This window comes from Pleurodeles waltl, chromosome 3_1 (assembly GCF_031143425.1).
Source record: "Pleurodeles waltl isolate 20211129_DDA chromosome 3_1, aPleWal1.hap1.20221129, whole genome shotgun sequence".
NCBI lineage: Eukaryota > Metazoa > Chordata > Amphibia > Caudata > Salamandridae > Pleurodeles > Pleurodeles waltl.
The window spans coordinates 1,943,743,332-1,943,763,190 of NC_090440.1; the positions used below are offsets into that span (position 1 = coordinate 1,943,743,332).

The 19,859-nt window shown below is 46.0% G+C and overlaps 1 protein-coding gene across 7 annotated transcripts in view; it reads right to left on the bottom strand.

The window, feature by feature from the left end:
• The window catches only part of MYO18A (myosin XVIIIA), an 805,500-nt gene that overhangs the window by 726,768 nt on the left and 58,873 nt on the right, over positions 1–19,859 (bottom strand). The gene's annotated exons all lie outside the window — the stretch shown is intronic.

Consider the following 19,859-nt stretch of genomic DNA (forward strand, 5'->3'; position numbering starts at 1 on the left):
TCTTGTCTTATAACAGCTCTGAAATTTGACTTGCACCTTTCCTTACCCTCCACGGTTTCTTAACTTGAACAAGCATTCCAATCTTTACTTCAGAGTACCCTCTTAATATCATATGTCTCCTTATACCTCCTATTGGTATCTATAATTCTTTTTTGCAATTCCTCAATAGCAACTTTGCTACAATAGGAATGAATCAGCCATTATAGATTACATTTTGTCCTTGGCTCTCTACCTCTCATGATTTCAAAAGGAGAGCAACCAGTAATTTCATTAGCTGAGATACTATATGCCCATATAGTCTTATTAATTTGTAACACCCAATCTTCATTGTTTTTCGATGCAAGCTGGATTGACCCCTTGAGAACGCTGTTAAATGTCTCAATTATTCCATTCCCACTGGGATTATACAATGTTGTGGTGTGATGTTGGATACCCACTATCAAAATAAGCCTTAGCCTTGTTGGAAACAAATTCCATTATCAATGATTACATATCCCTGAAAACCTTCACTCACAAAACGTTATCCATAAATTCCAACACCACCTTTTTATGTTTTTAACATGTTTATTTATTAGTATTTCAGGTGGTACATCATCTTATTCACAGGATCAAAACAGCTTACATGGCCGTACAAGTCACTTTTCCATGACAACTTTGAAACAGTTAACCAGCACTGCTATTGTTTTATATTATCCCCACTCTGAGGTTTGTTCCTCGTAGAGCTCTGTTTACAAGTGAAAGAGTTGCAGTGGGGGTTGCTGGTGGTTCCCCGGTTCAGTGCGGTGTATCCGTGAAGCAGCACCACCACTTTAAACTCTGAGCTCTCAGGTACCCATCCACTCTGAATATAACAACTAACAAGCAAAACATACAACTTGCCCAGTGATCGGAAACAAACTACTTGGCTTTCAGGTGTGCCTGCGACTGTATGGGGTCCCACCGGAGGGGAAGGGATTGGGGGAGGTAAGAAGCGAGGATCGCGTGTGATCGTTCAGGGAGGTCCCAGAGGTCTGTAGCTGTTGTAGTCCTAACTCCGCTGATTAAGCAGCCCTTCTGCAGCGTCATCCATAGTCGCCTCAAGAGTGTCCCATGTTCCCGCCACCTCTGTCCAAAGGGGGACTATCGGTCTGTTCCTCATCCCTCTCATTTCTTCCCTCTGAAGGACCCGTTCTTCCTCCCTGGTCCAGCAGGTAAGGCCTGCCACTCATGTGCTCAACCTAGGTCCATTGCTATTCTTCCAGGCCATCGCTACCCTCCTACCCGCCAGTCCCAATGCCAGGTTAATAATTCTGTTCCCCACCTTTTTGGGGGGGGGACCTATCAAAAAGTCCCAGTAAGCAGACAGCCGGGCCATTATCCATCTGCCTGTCCAAGGTGCTGTTAAGTTTAGTATTAACCTCCCCCCAGAAGTGCTGCAATACCGGGCATTCCCAAGTCATATGGCAGAAGTCTGCCAAAGTCAGCCGGCATTGTGGGCAGATCCCTGACGTTGCGCAGTATATAGGAATAATTCTATGCGGGGTAAGATAGGTCCTATGGACATAGTTCTACTGGGTATACTTCAAGCCTGTGTTTCGTGAGGTTTTGTATGGGTATGCCAGGGTTCAAGTCCATTTAGTGTCCGTCATCTGTCTCCCAAGATCCGTGTCCCACTTACGTCTCAGTACTTCCAATGATCGGTCCATCATCCCATTCAGGGCTCTGTAGAACCACGTTACCAGGTGGGATCCACCCCCAAGAGTCAGCACAGATTGTCAGATTGCACCGTTGCAATCCCCGCCACCGTCCACTGTTGAAGCTGTTGTGCGGGAAATGAGGAGCAGGGTTCACCATGTGGGAAGCCGACCAGCGGGAAGGCGGGGGGTCAGGGTTTGCCGTATGTGTTCTCCTGAGGGCCCTGCACCAGGCTGCCAATGCCACGCCCACCAGTATATTCGATCCAGGAAGGGGCCGTTTCCCCCCGAAGTAGGCAAGCCAGGAGTCCCGCCCCTTGGGTAGGGCCTTCGTCCAGGCCATTGAGCCATCTCACCAGCCACTGAAGCTGAGCTGCCAAGTGGTACAGTTCAAAGTTGGGTACTCCAAGCCCCCTCCCAAGGTGGCAGGCGGAGTGTTGTCAGGGACTACTCGTTGGCACCCCATGTCCCTCATTAACTCTCATAAGAGCCCGTTCAAGGTGCAAAACCAGGACACCGGGGTGAGCAACGTTAGGTTGGCAAAGTAATAAAGAAGTCTGAGGAGCATCACCATTTTGGACAGGGGGCGATCCGTGCAATCATGGGAAGTTTTAACGAACGCCAAAAGGCTACTGCAGACTTCCTTCAGTACTTGGTATAGTCCCCCCACACCCATCCCACCCAGAATACCCTCGCAAAGGTCTTTCAAGTCATGATAAATTTGAATTCCCAGGTACTTAAAGGTGCGGGGACCCACTGGACATCCTCTGGGCAGGAGAGGGGGCGTGGCATCCCTGCTATCATCGGGAAGACACACGTCTTACGTCTACTGAGGTGCAGGCCTGAGAGATAGCCAAAGTCCTCCAGCATCTGCAATACTTGTCGCAGCACCGCGTCCCCATCCCGCAAGAAAACAAGGAGGTTGTCAGCATATAGGGAGATAATGTGCAGGGTTCCCTGCCTGATCACTCCCCACTCTCTGGCCACAGACTGGAAGCTCTCTGCTAGTGACTCTATTGCAGTGGCAAACAATAAAGGCGAGAGAGGCAGCCCTGCTTGGTTCCCCTGCAAATATCATAACTACTCAAGATTGTGTGTCCGGTCTTCACTCTCGCCGGGTGTAGAGTAGATTAACCCATCGTGCCCATCGCTGCCCCAGCCCCATCATTACCGCTACTAGAGAGTCCCACTGCACAGTGTTGAAGGCCTTTTCCAAGTCCACCAGCACTATCACAGCCACCATCTCAGGGGGACGTGGGCCATCGTGAAGTAGGGAATACAGTCTCCATAGGTTGTGTGATGTACTACGCAAAGGTATAAACCCATTCTGATCTTTATGAATGAGAGTCATGTGTGTTAGTACCCGGCTCGCGAGGACCTTGCTAAGCACCTTAATGTCAGTATTCAGCATTGATAATGGGCGGTAATCAGCCACCGTCATGTCAGTCCGTTTACCCTTGGGGAGAGGTATTACCAAGGCCTCCCTAGTGGGTGGCGGTAGTTCGCCTGTCTCATAGGCCTCTGTATACATCTCTACCAGTCGGGGCGCCAGAGTTCCAGTAAATCTCTGATAAAATTCTGGTGGGAGGCCATCTGTTCCTGGGGTTTTCCCGGTCACCCGGGCTTTGTTGGCAGTTCCCACCTCGTGGGCGGACATATGTCCGCCCAATTCCACGCCGTCCGGCTCTGTTAACGTCGCCAGCCATAGACCCACCAGGTAAGTTTGGAGAGAGTCCAAGTCAGCCCCCCTTGGTGCACTATACAAATATGTGTAGTAGGCCCTAAACTCATCATTGAATAGAGCGGAGTCACGGTTCTGGACGTCAAGCGGGTAACTGGCGTGCCCCTACGCCAGCTCGATCGGCCAGGCTAATAATCTCCCTGCCCTTCCCTCTTCTTCATGCATCCTGCCCAAGTATGCCTTGTAGTTGTGGCATCTAAGGCTTCGGTGTTGGCTTCTCGCGTGTCTGCTAGCTGTCGCACCCCCCCAACCCTCCCCCCCTAAAGTCCGTCCCCAGCCTTGACTCCCACCTGCACAGCTCTGGCTCTAGGCGGATTAGTTCCAATTCTAGTTCCTCCTTAATCCCTACTGTTTGTCCAAGGCAGTGCCCCCTAATAACCACTTTCAGGGCGTCCCACTCCAACCCCCTAGAGGAGGCAGTCACCTTGTTCAGAGAGAGATAGTCCATCAGTTTAGAGGCTAGTGCAGTTTGGAAGACCTCGTCCTCTATGGCCCTAGGGTACAGTCGCCATGTCGGTATAAGTGGGTGCCTCCCCGGTGTCTGCAGTGTCGGCAGCAGTGGGCTGTGGTCAAAGACTGTTTTACCCAGGTATTTGCAATGTAGAACATCACCCATGAGTGTCATGGAGCAGAACATGTGATCGATCCGTGTGTGCACTTGGTGGAGGGAAGAGTAGTGTGAGTGTTTCTTAATGTGAAGTTGTTGAGTCTGCCATGTATCTTCAATACCCCATTGATCTATCTATTGTGCCAGGCATTTCGCCACTCTAAGTGTTGTGGCTCCCCGCAGGGGGGGAGAGGAGCGATCCCAGTCTGGGTCAACAATACTGCTGTAATCCTCCCCCAGCAAATAGGGCCAGTCTAGGAATCGCGCCAGGTGGGCTGAAAGAACCTGCCAAAAGAGGTTCTGGTCTTGGTTAGAGATATACACGCTCCGCAAGACTATCGGTCTGCCACCAAGGCGTCCCTCCACCAAGACATATTGCCCTTCTTTGTCAGCATCTTGTGCGATAGCCACAAAGGGAATCCCTCCTGCACCCATATCTGTGCGCCTCTTACAAAGGCTGAATATGTAGTGGCAAAGAGCTGCCCCCACCATTGCCTATGAAGACTATCAGCCTCTGTCTTAGTGAGGTGGGATTCTTGTAGGAATGCTATATGGACCCCTCTCCTCTTCATGTAGGTCAGTATATTATGCAGTTTTAATGTGGTCCACATCCCTCGCACGTTCCAGGACATCAATTTAATTGCAGTGCCGTTATTCAACATATTTTTGCAGTGTCCACTTATCTCCTTTTCCCGGCTACCCCCACACCCCCCGTTCCCTCCCTAAACCACCAACCCCACACGCCAATTGCATATCTGGGCTTCAACAAGAACAACAGTATTCAAAACCCAACTCCCCGACCCAAAATCAGTCCAGCAACAGCCAACCACCCAAACCGGCAAAACTGAACTTCTACAGTCTCTCATTCTCACCCGTCTGGAGCAGTCTAAGGGTGATTGGGGGGTAAAATGTCTGTAAACCTATAATAGACAATCGAGCTTGCCCGGACCGGCACTTCCCAGCTGCAAGCCGCCTCTCCCGCCAGGAGCCGTTAGCGAAGGTAGGCCCTCCATTAAATGTCAGATCATGTCTTCTGCTGTTTGGGCTGTCACCTGAGGGAGCTCCTCAATCACACCGGCAATAGATTCAAGGTCAGATGTGTCCTCTGTTTCGTGTACATCTATAGGAGTAGTTTCTGTCCCTATCAGAGGCAGGCAACTCAGTCAGTGATGCTGTAGTCTGGATCGCTGCGCGTTGCTCCAGAGTTACTTGTAGTTGTGTTGGTCGCACCAGGCGGTCTGTGACAGTTCGATCCTTAGAGCGGCGCCTATTCCTATGATGACCAGCTGCACTGGGTTCATTCCCCGCACAGTCATCTTTTCCACCTTTGTAAGATTCAAGCCAGGCCCATGCTTCTTCTGGGGTCTGGCAAAAGTGTGTTTTGCCTTCCCACATTATCGTCAGCTTCGAGGGAAAGAGCAGTGCATAGCGGACCCCTTCATCATCTAGTGCCATCTTCACGGCTAGATATGAAGCCCGCTTCGCCTGCATCGCTGCTGTGTAATCGGGAAACATGTTGACTCTGCTGTTCTCTACTGTAAAAGCGGTCTGTGACAATTCAATCCTAGGAGCGACTCCCCCACACCCTGTTCGCTGTCAGGGTTGAGTGGTCTCTGCACCTGGGAGAAAAGGTGTTGTTTCCACATTGGTGGGGCTCTGTGGTTGTTCCCGTACTCGTCTGGCTGGCCACAGTGGGAGGCGACCGGGGAGAAGAAACCTTGCCACCAACGTATGTCCCACCCCCCTCAGCTGGCAGGCTCCCCCAGTATTCCGCTGGTCCCAATGCCCATTTCCGCCACAGGCGTCCTCTGCCGGTGGGCCTCTGCCACTCCCCACCGTGTGTATCTATGTGCAGCCAGAATGCCCTAGATGGGGCCCCTCCTCTCTGGATCCAGCACATCTCTGTTGGCTGCCTAGCTCGCCTCTCCTCAACAGGTTCGCAGACCCACACCACCTCCGCTTGTGCCTGGGCGGGATCCAGGGGTCCCCTTGACTCCTATAGATGTTGTGCAGCTGGGCCGACACTCGATAGTCCCTCTCCCATTGGCCAGACTCTCCAGGACCTCAGTCACCTCCGCTCCCGCGACCGCCCATGCTGCTCTCGCAGGCCTCCTCACTTCATCCGGCCCAGGGCACCGGAACCTCCAGGAGCTTCTCTAATCCGCAGCAGGATAGTGTTGCGGCTCCCAGCGGCCTCTACTGCCCAAGTTGTCACCGCCTCAGACCCTTCTGGGGTCGTGGTCCCCAGGCCCCACCCACACCCCGACCCGGCATGCAGAGCTACCGTGCCTCCTGGCTCCTCAGTAAGAGGGGGGCAGAGCGCTGGGCCGTGCCAGTCCCCTCTCTCCTCGGCTCCTCTGTTGTGCCTTCTGGGGGTCCTCTGGAGTCAGGCCTTCCCCCTCCTCGGCCGCCGCCAGCAGGGAGGTCAATGCACCACGGGCTCACCCACCTCTTCTTCTGAGGCCCGCTCGGCATCCTCACAGCTGTGCGGCTGCCATTTTGCGCTTTCGCCGGCACAGGCCGCCTCACACGCCTTCTCCGTGCCAGCCGATGGGAGCTGCGGGTCACTGCATCTTGAAAATATATCAGTCATTGCAATCACATATTTAGGATTTATCCCAATCGGTCCCATGATGTATTTTTTTAGAACTACTAGTTCACACATATTAGGTCTTCAAAAATGTATCTGCATTGGCACAATTCAAACAACTTCTCACTACACTCTCAAATACATCTACCCCAGGCCACCGGTACCATTTCTTTACAGCTTGCTTTGTTCTGACTACACCTCCATGACTCTCGTGGTAATAGGTTGTCTTAAAGAAGCTGGAGGAATAACTCTACCCCCTCATAATGCTTCCTTTAGACAATGATAGTTTATTTCTTAATTCCGGAAAGTTCCTCAATCCTGAATTAAGAATACTCTTCTTTAGCCAACCATTAATTACCAGCTGCTTAACCTCCTGCAAAATATCCTCTTTCTCATACTCTTCCTTGCATGTCTTTTTTTCAATAACTTGGCTACCCTCATCATGAATAAGGGCAATGTGGTAATCTTCCAATTCATCATTCATATCTTCTTTGAGCTGTAGAGGCATTCTCCAAAGAAAATCTGATTTCACATTTTTCTTTCCCAGCACATACATTATCTTATAGATAAAATCTTGCAAATGCATTGACATCCTGGCAACACACGCGAATGCCTTGTCCATTCCCTCTGTGGTAATTTTACTAATGGTTCATGATCACTCCTGAGTATACACAACTTTCCCCAAACAAAGGGCCCAGACAAAGGACCTAAACTGTTTCAATACCCATAAACGCACGCAAGAATCTCTTTCTCTATCACTGAAAAAATTTCCTCAGTTGGAGTTAATGCACGAGAAGCATATGCAATAGTTACTTCTTTACCCTCCACCGGCCCTTGGGATGGAACTGCACCCAACCCATTGCAACTTGCATCCATGGTGATCACACTCAATAACTCTGGATTAAAGTTACTTAAGGCAGGAGTATTCACAATGTTTCCCTTAATAGTTAAAATGATCTTTGCCACTTCTCTTTTAATTAAAATTTACATCTTTTTTAAAATTAAAAGTTGATGAGTATTGAACACTTCTCTTGCAAAATGCTCCACATACTTTGCATAGTATTCTACTAATACTAAAAGGATCTCACCTCTTTCTTGTTAGTTGGTGCAGGAGCTCCCTGAAAAGGCCTCAACCAACTCATGTTTAGGAGTTAAATCCTTTTCACTCAAAACATGACCTAGGTATGTTACTGATTCAACTCCAAATCTGCCAAGATATCATCTTTGAAACATTTTATATTTGACATATTTCCAAACAGTTGGTGCATCAGCCACTGAAAACTGCTGCTGAAGAGGCCAACACGCACGGAATTCTCCTATACTGGTAGCAACCCATAGGTGTAAGTGCTTTACTATCCTCATGCAACGACACCTGATGGTAAGCCGCTTATTGGGGCAATGGTAGAAAAACATTTAGCACCATCTACAAAAGCTAGACTTTCTGATATTTTAGGTAATGGAAATCTGTCAATGAGGATATTATTGTTGAGATGACGTAAGTCAACTCATAACCATATTTTCCCATTGCTTCACCCTGCTACCACAATAGGAGACCCATTCTGAGGATTTCACAGTATGTATAACCTCAGCCTGCACCAACTTTTGCAATTCTCTTTCAACTTTCTCTCTGATGAGAATTGGAATATTTCTTGTTTTATGTACCTTAGGACAAACATCTTTTTTTAACATTATCCTCGGTTTGAAATCTGTTACATTTCCAAACCTTCCACTGAATACATCAGGACATTTCTCCATCATGCTTTTTCCAATAAGCTCTCCCTAATAAATAAATATTATAGGTTCTTGGTGTTTGGTTTAAGTGTCATTTGAAGATTTCCTGGACCATACCATGCTAGAAATGAGGGTCCTTTCTTTGCCATATATAACATTCATGTGGTTTCTTGATTCTTAAACTAAAAAATCAGAGCTATACATCCTAATTAATCTAGTCTTTCACCAGAATACCCTTGTGGCTTTATGTCTGGCCTATCTAATTTATTTCTTATTTCCGATGCAAACATACTAATCCACCCTATTTCATCTATAATAGTGTAGCAGGCTCTTGAGCCTGCATAAATTTAAATTTCAACACCCCTCAAAGGTACAGTGTAAAGTGTTTTCCTCTTTAAACTTTGATCATCTACATTCAGGTCAAAGATGGCGGCACGCACAGCGTTTACGTGACCACTGCTTCTCTGACACGTTTCAGTCAGTCAAAGCCTGCCCACGTCAGTAAAGCGTCAGAATGCCCTCCTACACAGATGCGAGCAGAATCTTAACACTCTTCTGGAATGTCCGCCACTGCAGTCGCGCGGCAACTTTGAAAGTCGACAGCCAAATTCCAACTGTCACACAACTACAAAATTACACTGTATGCCTCCATTTAGCTTCCTACTTACCGATCAGCAAGTGCATCTATAATTTCCTGTTGCTTCTGAGTTTATTTCACAGTCTGTGCTGATAATACGTCAATGATAGCAAATAATCTTCCTTATAATGCTGGTGCACCGCATGATCCTCCTGGCGTTCATAGACTTGTGCGTAGCCAATTTATAATGTCAATACACCGTCCTGTTTAATGAATTCTTAAATTTATGCACATATACAGATTTTATACATACACACACCTGTGACAACTGCTGATCTCAGAACTATAAAGCATTCTGGAATCAGGAGCAGACGCTTACATGCTTCTTTTAAAGCAATGTAACACCACACCACACACACACATACATATATATATATATATATATATATGTATATATATATATATATATATATATATAATACAGCTGTGGGCTAAAGCGATGAAGATTACCTCCTAAGACTAAGAAGAATCCAGCTCTATCAGTGTGAAAGAGGACACTTACTCAACTGTCCATTGACCTATATTTACCCCCGCGCAGTCCTCCTCTCATTTCACCTTCGTTAGCAGGGATGTACTTGGTTACAATTACACTGATGCGTTGAAAGAAAGTAGTGCACTGTGGCAGGCCCTGCACAACGAGAATCCAGCTGGAGCAAAGTCTGATGGCCGAAGATACTAAAATGAAACACTCAATGCACTTCTCAAGATTTAAAGACTCCCTCTTCCAAGACATGCCGCCACTAGGTCTTCTTAGCTCACTCCATGCGGTAACCAGCCCCTAGGTGTCACTGCTGGGTAAATGGGTTAATAGGTGTCTCTGGGCCTGCTCTGCCCTGGGTCAGACTGGCCTATTGGACAATCTGATATGTGAGAACAGCTCTTCGGGCGCTGCCAGCGTAAGGGCTGGTTGTATAGCTGTTGTAGGCCTGTTTTATGGTATGGTGGCCAATGTTTACTGTTGGTTACCACAAACATTGCCTGCAGGAAGCACAAATGCATGCATTCTTCCATACATTGCAAAACACGTACTATCTTAAAATGCCCTGCTTTGCAAATGTGGTGATCTTTTTAGCTATGTAATGGCGGCCACTTTCTGGGTATTCTCTGTGCCGGTCCTACCCTGGCTGTGGTTCCCGCTGCCCAGTCCCTCAGCCTTCTGCACCCTGATATTGGTAGGCAGACTCAAGCGACCACAGCACTGCAGCTCAGACTATACCTCAAACCGTGGAGCAACGCAGGATGCAGATCCAGCTAAAGTCAAAATACAACATGTTTTAAACTGAGCCTTTCGCAGATCGTTCCCTATAGCGTCGACCCTGTTTCTTGACGCTTTCAGAGGAGACCTTATGTCTGCGCTGCCCCATAATTGCATTCCAGTGTTTTTCAGGTTTTGTGTTGTAATAATGACGTCAATTGAAATTATGCTTTTTAGGAGAATGTCCCTCTTTTTTAAATTGTTTTCCCAACTTTGTCTTAGGAGTAGTTAGCACCAACTCTCCTTTAATAAAGTTATTTCGGTGAGAAAATAATAGACTCCTGCTGATCTTTCACACTGAGGCTCCAATTGTCCAATCTAAAGAAAGTTATTTTCATCTGTGAGCTGAGTTCTTTAAAGAGAGCTCCAGCATAATGTTAACAAAAGGTATGCAGAATCCGTACAAGATAAGTGTAATTTGTAGCCACTGCTTGTTTATAGGAGGTGAGGATGAGTAATAGGATGGGGAATAGAAAAGGATGGAGTCTAGCTGCACCCCTCTGCCCTCACCTCCGCAAAGGGTTAACATCCGAAAGCTAACAGGACAAGGCCTTTAGCTTCCCACACTAATGGTTTGTTTGTTGTCATAAGTGGGCTCGACCCTGTGACCTGCCTTGTGCATTCCTGCTTCTGATGAGGGGCAGGGAGCAGTCTCTTGAGGGATCCCATGTGTTCATGGCCATCTCCCCATGGGGTGTAGGGTGTCAGGTGTGAGATTCGGGTGAAAGAGACAGGAGGATGGCTGCAAAGCAGTTTAGTGTCCCACGAACACATTAGTACACTACACTAGGACTTTCCTAATGCAGTCAGTAACCAAGAAGGGAGTAATCTGCAGGATTTCAGTACATACTCAGTTTTACAAAAAGTAAAGAATCTTCACGAATGAGCACCATAACCGTGTCCAAGATCGATCCAGTGCTGGACTGGTGCACCTTTTAAGACCAGCCTTGTGCACAAAGTACGAACGCTCCCACGGCTGCACCGGTGCATCTAAGCGCTCGGAATGTTCCGGTCTGCCCATTCACACGCATAGGGAACAGCGCTGTGCAGCACGCTATCAGTGTTAAACTTTCTGCACCAAAACATCCCCATTAATTGGCACTGTGCAACAAAACATTCTGAAACACTGCCCTGCGTTGCAACACACTCTGAGATATCTGCCAGCACCCCCCAAAAATGTACATTGTCGGTGATCGGCCCCGTGTAACAAAACATCCTCAAAGGTCAGCCCTCTGCAAATAATCATATTGATTGGGACGGAGTACAACGCTTTCAATAGCCGGCTCAATATTTATGGAGTCCTAGGCCAGCCCCATGCAGCAAAACCTTTACAAAATGCGTCCCAGTGGTACAATAAAATATGCTTATAGCCTTGTCATGCTCGGCCCTGCATATGAACAATGCACCCGTGCCATAAAAGCTTTTCAGTACTACGCCTGTGCATTCACCGTCAGTGGTCAACCCTTTGCACCAGCTAATTGGCCCTGTGACCATAGCCTGGTAATTGGTCGACCACACACCCGCTTGCTCTGCTCACAAACCTTTGCAATCATGCACCAAAAACCTCGATATTACATGCGCTGGGCATTAATACATTTTCTGTACAATGGGCCCCGTGCAATAATATTTTCTGCAGTACGAGCTCTGGTACAGCAATGTTTTCTCCACTGCAAGCAAAGTGCAACAATATTTTCTCCACCATATTGTCTGTGGCACAATATTTTCTTCTTTCCAGTGCAACAATAATTTCTCCACTATGGTGCCTGACAACAATATTTTCTCATCTGTGGTGCATGTGCGCCAATCTTTTCTCCACCATGATGTCTGTGCAAGAATGTTTTCTCCAACACATGCAATAGGCAACAATATTTTCTCAACCTTAAGCGCTGTGTAACAAAATATTCTTCACAGTGGTGCTTGTGATACAATATTTTCTCCAGCATGGGCTCTGCGCAACTATCCTTTCTCAACATGGTGTCAACAATCCTTTCTCCAGTGCAGCCTCCGTGCAACACGCGTTTCTCAACCGCAGTGGCTGTGTAACCATCGTTTTTCAACCATGATGTCTTCCATCAATGTTTTCTCAACTGTGAGCACTGTGTACAGTCTTTTTTCCAATGTGAACACCGTGCAACAATCTGGTCTCCAGTATGGTCCTTGCGGAACAATCAATCGGGGCATTGCGCAATAATCTTTTCTCCAATGTTGGCGTTGTACAGCAATCTTTTCTAAATGTGGGCTCAGTCTTTCTACACTAAGGGCACTGTGCTACAACCTATCTTCTCCACTCTCTGCACAGTGCAAGTTAAGTTTTCTTCAATGTGGATCGTGTGAAAAAATATTTTCTACAACGTGGGCTTTTTTGCAACAAATATTTATCTATTACTAGCAATGTGAAATAATTGTTTATCCAGTACGGGCGCAGTGAGGTAGTAATGCGCCCTCTACAACATTATTTTTTTACACATTTGGTCCAGTGAAACCATCCTTTTTCTATATTAGTCCTGGTCCCTTGATATGCCTCTGTAAAAAAATTGTTGTCCAGAGATTTTCATTTTTGATGTGTGTTTTTGTATCATTAGAAAAGTAATTTAGCTTGGGTAGACATTGCTAATCCGGGTAAGTTTTTTCTGGATGACATTTTTAAAAATGGCAGATGTGGTGCAGCGATAATGTAATATTTGAGGAACCATGAGACCTATATACTTAGTTTTGGTGTCAAAACATAGGTTTGGGGGGGTCAAGTAGTCTTATAGAGACAGAAAATAACTCATCAGAACCACTCTTCCCCCATTTTTCAAAATGATGGACCTATAATGATGTTTTAGCCATCATACTGGTAACTTATTTTAATATTGTTTTTGTTTCAGGTTTCCCATTTATTCAAATTCGTAAATGTTAGAAATGGGGTCTCTAGATGGCAGTCGGTTTGCATCCTGTCCAAGTAGGGACCCTCACTCTAGTCAGGATAAGGGAGATACCCGCTCAGATAACCCCTGCTCACCCCCTTGGTAGCTTGGCACAAGCTGTCAGGCTTATCTCAGAAGCAATGTGTAAACCATTTGCACATAACACACAGTAATAAATGAAAACACTACAAAAGGACACCACACCAGTTTTAGAAAAAGAGCCAATATTTATCTATATAAAACAAGACCAAATACGATAAGAATCCAACATACAGTAAGAAAAATATGAATTATGCAAGATTTACTCAAAACTACAGTTCCTTGAAGTCGATAGCTCCACTTGGGGCTATCACGGCGTTGTGATAAAAAAAAAAAAAAAACAGTCCAGGCCGGCCGCGGCGTTCCGGGCCAGCTACAGTGTCGGGAAGACCCGCAAACAGTACCTTGGATTTGCAGGGCGGTGTGATCGTCGCGGTGAGCTCTGGAGCACGGCGCCACTGACGTCGCGGTGTCGGGTCCGGAGTCGGTGCAGGAGTCGTCGGGCCCTTGAGGTCACACGCGTTGCAGATCGAACTTCAGGCTGATTAAGTCAGGTGCGCCGGCGTAGATGGCGTCGGGGCTGCGGTGCAAAGTGGGACGATGCGACGTGCGGTGCCCACAGGTCACGTGCAGGCAGCAGCTCGGTAACGGCGTCGGTGAGACCAGGGCTGCGGTGTGACATGCGGTGTCCACAGGTCATGGTGCGGGCAGCGTCGTCATTGCTGAAGCGCTGTCGTTGGTAGGCCCAAGCCAGCGGTGCAGGACGGGACGGTGCTTCGTGAGCCTCACGAGCGATGTCCACAGGCCACGGTGCAGGCAGGATGCCTGGTGACGACACAAGAGTCGATGGTGCTGGCGTCGGTGGACCGGGGCTGTAACCCAGGACAGGGCGGTGCTGCATGTACCTCACGAGCGGAGGCCACGGTGGAGGCAGCGGTGGTGGAGGCAGCGGTGCCAGTGGCAGCAGGTGTGGCGGCGTCAGGTATGGCCAGGCTGTGGTGTGAGCAGGCGATGCCGGAGTGCAGGGCCCACAGGTCGCGGTGCGAGCAGCGGCTCAGTGAAGTCGTCCGATGACGGCGTCGGGGAGACCAGGGCAGCGGTGCGAAGCGGGGCAATGCAACTCCGTGTGGCGTCGGCAGGTCACGGTGCAGGCCAGCGGCGTCGTTGGTGGCGTCGCAGTGGGTTTCTCCTCTTGAACAGCACAAAGCACACAGTTCCCAGTGCTGCAGGTCGAGGAAACTTAAGTCTTTGGTGTCCCTGAGACTTCCAACAGGAGGCAAGCTCCACTCCAAGCCCTTGGAGAATTTTCTCAAGCAGGACACACAGCAACGTTCACCCTTTGCACTCTTTTCAGGCAGAAGCAGCAACTGCAGGCCAGTCCAGCAAAGCAACACAGCAAAGGGACAGTACTCCTCTTTCAGCTCTTCAGCTCTTCTCCTGGGCAGAGGTTCCTCTTGATTCCAGAAAGATTCTAAAAGTCTGGGGTTTTGGGTCCTCTTCTTATACCCAGTTCTGCCTTTGAAGTTGGCAAACTTTAAAGTAAAGTCTCTTTTGAATGTGAAATCCTGCCTTGCCCAGACTAGGCCCCAGACACTCACCAGGGGGTCGGAGGCGGCATTGTGTGAGGGCAGGCACAGTCCCTTCAGGTGTGAGTGACCACTCATCCCCTCCCCTCCAGCACAGATGGCTAATCAAGATATGCAGGCTACACCCCAGCCCCCTTTGTGTCACTGTCTAGAGGAGAGGTGTGAAGAGCCCAACTGTCAAACTGACCCAGATGGGGAATCCACAAACAGGCAGAGTCACAGAATGGATTAAGCAAGAAAATGCCTACTTTCTAAAAGGGGCATTTTCAAACTAACAATCTAAAAACCAACTTCACTAAAAGATGTATTTTTAAATTGTGCGCTCAGAGGCCCTAAACTCCACATTTTTATCTGCTCTCAAAGAGAATCTGTGCTTTAAGGATATTTAAAGGCAGCCCCCATGTTAACCTATGAGAGAGATAGGCCTTGCACAGTGAAAACCGAATTTGGCAGTACTTCACTGTTAGGACATATAAAACACACTAGTATACGTCCTACCTTAAACATACACTGCACCCTGCCCTTTGGGCTACCTAGGGCCTAACTTAGGGGTGCCTTACATGTAGTAAAAGGGAAGGTTGAGGCCTGGCAAGTGGGTACACTTGCCAAGTCGAACTGACAGTTTAAAACTGCACACACAGACACTGCAATGGCAGGTCTGAGTCATGTTTACAGGGCTACTAATGTGGGTGGCACAACCAGTGCTGCAGGCCCACTAGTAGCCTTTGATTCACAGGCCCTGGGCAGCTCTAGGGCACGTTACTAGGGACTTATTAGTAAATCAAATATGCCAATTATGGATAAACCAATCCACAGTACAATTTATATGGGGAGCACTTGCACTTTAGCACTGATTAACAGTGGTAAAGTGTGCAGAGACAATAAACCAGCAAAAACAGTCCTCAAAAAATAGGAGGAAGGAGGCAAAATGTTTGGGGATAACCCTGCAAAAAGGGCCATTTCCAACAGTAAACATGAGCAAAGCAGGTGGTAGCAGAGGATCTTTACCTCCTGACAGTGTGTTGCTAACTATAAAATCTGAGGACTCATTCCAACAAAGAAAAATGTGTCATATGCCAAACTAATCAGAAAGAAAAGCTAACATCCACTGCAGCTGGAGAAAAGAGAGTTGGAGGTGCTGCAGATATACAGCAAGACGAAGTCCATAAAAGATTGAAACTGATGGGTGAAGAGGACCAAATATTTTATCATTGTAACAACAAGTGCTACAAGTCATATACAATGGAAAAAAGACTGGAAAACATTTGTCATAAAAATAGCAAAAATTAGTGAATCAAAACAAGAATCCAAGTCTTCTGAGAAAGCGATGACAACCAAACCCAATGCCCATCCACTTAGAAGAGCTGTAGCTACCCCTCGTCTACCTTCAACAACTGACCAGAAAGTAGAGGATCTTCAATGTGTTATCAGAGGTCTAGCCAGACCAAGGACCAAAGCGATTGGTGAAAGAACAAAGTACAGAGTATGTGGGTCTCGAAGGGTAAACATGTTTTTATCTGCAGCTAGTCTCTTCCAAGATAAAGTTTTCAGCCGAGTAGCTGCTCTAAACAGCGAGATGAATGTATTTGCAGTGGATTTGCATGCACACCCGAACTACATGCCTGCATACATTTCAAAATATGAATGTACAATGTGCTCCCAGTAGTAACGTAACCGCCAGGCTTCATTTATGTTTGCACTCTTTCAAAAAGCAAATTAAGTTTTAAAGCCACTCTTGCGTGCTGGCTATGTGTTCACACTCAGTGAGATCAGACAAACAATGGTCAACATTGATGAAATTGTATTGATTCATATTATTGAAATTAAGATTTTTCTGGTGAGAATGTACAATGACATAATTCGTTTTAGTCAGTTTAACAAAAAGAATGAGCCACTTATGGTGTTCTCAGCTGATTTGACTCCTAAAGTCCTTGCTGCCAAAATAAAATCACAGGATGCAGTAAAATCAGCAGGAACCATTTTAAGAAATGTCTTGAAAGATTTAGATTTTGGACGTAATGACACATTTTATTATGCCCTTGCGCTCAGCAAATCATGGGAGTCAACAAGAATGCCTGCTATTGTCTTAACATTTTTTACATCATTGTTTAATATCAGCAAAGCAAAACTGTTACAAACTAAAGTTCTTGAGTTCGGAACAGAAGCCGACAACATTGATGATGGCTTTGAAGATTTAAGGGAAGAAGTGGAAGACAATACGTTGAACCAACAGGTTTATACTGTGCAAATGTACTGTCTTTTCCCAATCATGTTTTATGAATTACATCACTGCAAAAAAGAAAACTCCGCTACACATGATGACTGTCCATGCAATCTATGACAAGTGCAAAAGTAGAGAGCTAATCACTTCAATGAATAGGATTGGTATATGTTATAATGACAAGGAACTTGTTAGCAGCTCATGCTATAAAATCATGTTTTATGAATTACATCACAGCAAAAAGAAAACTCTGCTACACATGATGACTGCCCGTGCAATCTATGACAAGTGCAAAAGTAGGGAGCTAATCACTTCAATGAAATAGATTGGTATATGTTATAATGACAAAGAACTTGTTAGCAGCTCATGCTGTAAAATCTTGTGAATCTGACATCACACCACTTCCAAGTCACTTTACCAGGAAAGGATTTACAATTGCTGCTCTTGATAATTCTGATTTTGATGACAGCTCTTCTTTGTTCAGAACATCCAGCACACCAGATACTGCCATGGTGCTTTTTCAAGACTGTAGCAACGAAGTAGCTGCTGGAAAACATGCTGTGTCAGCCGTAGGCATAAACAAACAAAGCTACAAACTTATAACCCAACTGCCTTGCCAGTGTGTGTAAAATCACTACAACCCATCAACATGTCCCAGTCTACCAGAAAGTTTCACAGTGGCTGAGGACATGGATCTTCTTCTACCTGATGCTGTGGTCTGCAAAGCTCATTTCACTGAATTTATCATATTGCTTATTCTGTGGGGACTGGAGGCTGAAGAAAAGCCAGTTCCTCCGTGGGCCAGAATTCATGCTCTGATCTCCCAGAATACTGTCTCACTCAAGAAGGTTGGGTTTTAACCAGTAATACCTTCTCCAGTCACAAACTACGAAACAGTAGACACAGCTCTAAAACATTTCCAAAATGTGCGTGCTAAGCTTCAAGACCAGCCTATCCTGCCAATTTTCTGCGATGAAGGTGTTTTCTATAATGTAGCTGACATTTCTATGAGCAATCTAGTAGAATTTGATGATCTTTATCCAAGATAGGTGTTTTCTACATGCCAAAAGTTGTGTTGCGGTGTGCAGTTATCTCAGTAGATGTGGCACAGACGGTGCACCTATTGTGTCTGAAATCTAGGAAAGCAAAACTGTCCGGGTCAGTATTGAGCGGAACTCATTATGTTCGTTTGCTACAAGGTATACACATCATATCTGAGGTTATAGAAACATTGTGTTGGACTGCTTTCTGGAATAAGAATGACAAATTAGGTTTTGCATATCTTATCTCAGAAGTGAATAAGGTACAGGGTGCACTTAATTCAAAAGACATAATGCAAAGCCAGGCAATGTTCAATACACTCAGTTCAAAATCTGAAAACCAAGTACGTAGAGTTTGTCAAAGAATGTGAAAAAAAAAAACAGAACTTTGCAAGTACTGGGGAAATGTTTTACACATGATAGCTCTAGTGAAAAACTTGGTACATGCTGATCAGGAAGGTGATTGGGAGCTGCACATAAAGACTGTGGAGTCACTGATTTATGTGTTTCGTGAATTTCTTTGCATAAACTACCTGAGATATGGGTGCTAGTATTTGGAAAGAGTGATAAGCTAGAGGTGGAAAAACCATACCTCTACAGATAATTCATCCAAAGACATTTTGTGGTGGAAGACACAAGAGGGAAGTTTCTATACTGTGGTCCAGATATGAAACTGGAACAGATGATCCAGAGATCACAGAAAAGCTCTAAGGGAATTGTTGGTCAGACACGTAAAAGTGTATATGTTGCTCAATGGCAGTTTACCATAAAGTCCTTTCTAATTGTAATGTTTTCAGAGAGGTGACAAATTTAAAATTGATGGATCATCGTGAAACTGTTCCTCATCACAAACTTGTGGGAAAGAGTAAACATGTTGACAAGCCTTCTTCATTTCATGCATCAGCAAGAAAACCCCTTTGAAATGATTGAGCCTGTGCGACTACACAACTTCGTGATCAAACAATATGTGGATAACTATATAAAGACAAGTCTACTAGATGTCCTGGAACATGGATTGAAACTATACGCAGAACTTAAGCAGGAGAGATTTGTATTTGACATAATCACGAAAGCTAAACTTCCACACTTTATTTGCCATAGTAAGAGCTGCGTCCAACCAGCCACTACAACTTTTGCATGCGCACAGAGAGATGTATGTATGTTGGAAAGTGGATTATTGGTAAGGGCAGGCAAGTACCTACATTTAGCAACAGGCCACTAACCTCCACTTACGTCCAGTTAGGTCTCAATAAATTAAACCCAGCTCAACCCTTGGTAGCTTGGCAACGAGCGACAAGGCTTAACTTAGGAAACACGTGTGTAAAGCATTTAACAATCACAAAACAGTAAATAAGAAAAACACAAAACACAATAAAAATCCAACACCAATTTATAAAAATAGATTATACTTTATCTTTAAAATGACACCAAAATGATTAAAATCTGATAAGGGCAAAGGGAGATATGAATTTTTGAAGAATTCATGTTTTCTAGCACATAGAAGCAACTAGCGCTCAAAGGGTTAAAAAAAAACAAAAAAAAAAAAAAAGTCACACTGGACAGGGACAAAGTCCAGAGTTCAGGCCACACTGGACAGGGACAAAGTCCAGAGTTCAGGTAACACTGTTCCACTTACTTTCCGAAGTGTTTCTTGATTTAGGAAAGTGGTCCACAGCACCAGCCAAAAGTTCAGAGGCTTTGGTTTACCTCTTGGGGTCTGGGACTACGACTCCCACAATACACCTCTTCAACTTATGGAGTTGCTCCAAACATATCCAAACTTCTGGATCTTCTTCCAGAGGTCCTTTTTCAGTCCTTGAAGTGTCCACA